Source organism: Nicotiana attenuata, chromosome 2 (assembly GCF_001879085.1).
Source record: "Nicotiana attenuata strain UT chromosome 2, NIATTr2, whole genome shotgun sequence".
Classification (NCBI taxonomy): Eukaryota; Viridiplantae; Streptophyta; class Magnoliopsida; order Solanales; family Solanaceae; genus Nicotiana; species Nicotiana attenuata.
In genome coordinates, this window is record NC_031990.1 from 15,704,625 (window position 1) to 15,708,004 (window position 3,380).

Genomic DNA, 3,380 nt, shown 5'->3' on the forward strand with positions numbered 1-3,380 from the left:
TTGGAAGGGCAGGAAGATCCATTTTACAGGAAACTGAAACCTCTGTACCTTTTTCTGGTAACTCATCGCGAAAATGCAAATACCCTATCAGCTATGTTGCACGGACTCTCCAAAATGCAAATACACTGCTTTTGAAGGATCCGACACACACCTGACAATATTTTCGAAGAGTCCGAGCAACATAGCCTATAAGGATTATGTGACATTTCATCATATCAATCAACCAGTAAAATGTTCCCTTTATTTCTAGAAGATGGAGAACATCCCAAGTGGAAAATATATGTACAACAATGTATGAATACTTGGTCACAAGTCACAACAAAGAGACCCGTCACTATGAGAGGACGCAGAGTATTACAATTTAACAAGCTACAGAATTACGCCGATCAGGCATCCATCTATTCAATCTGTACACTACTAAGCTGTACATAGGAACAACTCGAACAGATGGAGTAGTAGCCTCACAAATTACTAGATTCACATTGGACAAGTATCTTCCTCATCTTCTTGAGGCATAATGTAATTCCTGCAGAGAGGACAGGTGACATTCCAATTCTTGATCCATTTCTCGAGACACAGCTTATGAAAAACATGGCTACACGAGAGGCGGTTTATCTCTGCATCATGGTTGAAATCTGCCAGGCATACCGGGCATTCTTGTGCAGGGTGATTAGATGGACACAATGAATCATAACGAACTGCAGGGGTTCGGCTTCGGAAGTCCTCCATATATGAACCCGAGGGGATCCCACGACATTCAAACGGGTCTTCAATAGAATATTCTTCCGAAGATGCAAAGTGGATGCCAATCACATGAAGAATAGACCGAACTATCTCCTTAACAACAGAGATAGATATGGCTGTGTTAACCAGAATCACACAGAACACTCCTGCATCTGCTGGAGTTGGATATTGTGAGAGTCCCATTTTGAATCGGAACCTGGATAATTAAAAGAAATATTGACAATTAGAAAGTATAGCAATTCAAGGAAGACATAATAAGTTCAAAATAGGGCAGCCCGGTGCACTAAGCTCCCGCTATGCGTGGGGTCCGGGGAAGGACCGGACCACAAGGGTCTATAGTATGCAGCCTTACCCTGCATTTCTGTAAGAGGCTGTTACCAGTTACGCCAAGGCTACCCTTCGAAGACATAATAAGTTCACCAAGCAAAAAGAGTCTGTTAGTCTAAAATCAAGTCCCATAGTTTCTTTTAACAAAATCACCAAAGCAGCCATTTTGGCCATTTCTTGTATTGCTTTTCATGCATATTTCTGTAAGCATGAAACATTTATCTAGTACTAAGAATTAACATTTGACATAACCTAAGTACTCGAACAGACAAGAAACATCAAGTCAATGACCAAGTATCGTCTACTGAGAATCAGAAGCCAAGTAATGAAGCAAAAATTTACCTAGTCCAAAAATGAAGAGTTTTTCTTCAAGCAAAACTTTTGAAAGAGCTTAATTCACTGGACCTGCATAGAAAAAATCAGCAATAAATATCAATCAGCAAAAGGAAGAAATCCCATTAACCAAAATCCCCATCTTGTTTCCTACCAGTTAAGTTTTTTGCCATTAGCAAACAAATTCAATTTTGTTGAGAAAGCTGACAAATTTGATTTCTGGCAACCAAATAAGAGAAAGTGCATGAAAATCAAAATTTCTATTTCCTGAATTTTTTTAACTTATCTTCTTCTCCACTTTTCTGTTCAAGAAAGAGCATGCAAAGATAAATTCTCAGATCACCAACTACAAATTCGCAGTAAAACCCAAAAATAGAACTTTTCTATCCTAAAACCTAAATTCCAATGCAAGGCTATATATAACTGTAAACCCAAAATTCTAAATTTTGTAATCTAAAGTAATATAACCTAGCCCCTTAATCCTAATCCTAAACTTTCTATGAATGACTATGAAGATCCAAGATTAAATTTTTAGATCACCAACTACACATATGCAGTTTAAAAACAGAACCTTTAGATTATGGATTGAAATGTGAAGATTCAAGATAAAGTCTTCAACTACCAAAAAACAATAAGGAGAAATCAAAATGAATCAAAAGCATACTCTGAGTAAAGAAGCAGAAGAAAAAAAAAAATATAGTATATATTACTCTATATTTCTTGAAAATTGAGATCTAATTACACATCAGAGTCACTTTCTATCTAAACCCCATCAAAAAGAAGAACCAAAAGAGGAGGCTTTTGCTTTCTACAACAAGAAAAAAGAGTAACTAGTGGACCAAAAAGAGAAAAAGCAAAAGCACAGCTGGAAAAGAGAAAGAAAAAAGAAATAAAGGATAGGTACTCTTTATTTCTATTTTTGCTCAAGAAATTAAAGGGTACTTACATATAAGTTTCTTTTAGCAAGAACTTTGAGATTTTAGAGGAGAAATTGTTGTTTGATGATTGAGCTGGAAATTCATAGGACAGTTGCTGTTGATGAACCTCCAAAATATCCTTGTATTTATAACAACAAAAAGGTACTGATCAAACTCTCTTTTGGTCCCACCCACAAATTACAGTTTGTATTTTGCTCACTTTTGTGCAAGTCTTTTTCAATTATTGCAAGTGTGTCCTTTTCATGGTAAAGGTGGCATAGCTTGCTTCCAATAATGGGTAGAGTAACTCTTTTTTTTTTTTTTTTTTTTTTTTTCTAATACAAAACTTAAATATCTGTTGATTTTAGTACAGGTTTGTTAGGTAACTTTAACCAATTTTTGACCAGAGATTTTAATTTTCGTTATCAGTCAAAATAGTTTCCACCTAGTTGCTCGAGACAATTTTTTTTTTTTTTTTGATTTTTCATCCGGTATCCGGTACCTACATTGGGGCTCGACTAATCCGGATTTGCGCTGGGAAGTCCAACATTGGGGATAAAGTGCTCCCTAACAAAGACGACTTCATACCTAAGGATTCGAACCCGAGATTAGGGGTGGCAATTTGAGCCCAAACTCATCTAACCCGCCCAACTAGCCCAGAGATTAATACGTTGGGCTATTAATATTTTAGCTCATGGGTCAATTTGGGTTGAACCCAAGTTAACCTATTATTTTTTATAGCCCATTTTGACCCATTTAACAGCCCAAATACAACCCATGAAACTCACTCAAAACAAAGGATCTTAACCCAACTTATCTAGAAATTTACTTAGTTGCCCCAATTTTTTTTTTTTTTTTCTGTATTTCTAATTCTCTGTTCTTTTGTTTTTCTACACCACCCACTCATCCAACCTAACCCTACCCCCCCTCCTGCGAACAAAACCCCCAATTTTTTTTTTTTACTTTTTTATTTTTATATTTTCAATTTTCCGTTTTTTGTTTTTCTGCGCCATCCACCCTCCCCTAACCCCCCCTCCCCCCCCCTCGCGCAAAACCCCT

The 3,380-nt window shown here is 36.7% G+C and overlaps 1 long non-coding RNA gene across 1 annotated transcript; it reads right to left on the reverse strand.

Annotated features, from left to right (window-relative positions):
* On the reverse strand, positions 420-2,520 carry LOC109244629. Its single transcript, XR_002070714.1, has 3 exons — positions 2,351-2,520; positions 1,414-1,476; positions 420-940 (listed from the first exon to the last, which is right to left on the reverse strand). It is a non-coding gene; the product is annotated as an uncharacterized LOC109244629 (long non-coding RNA).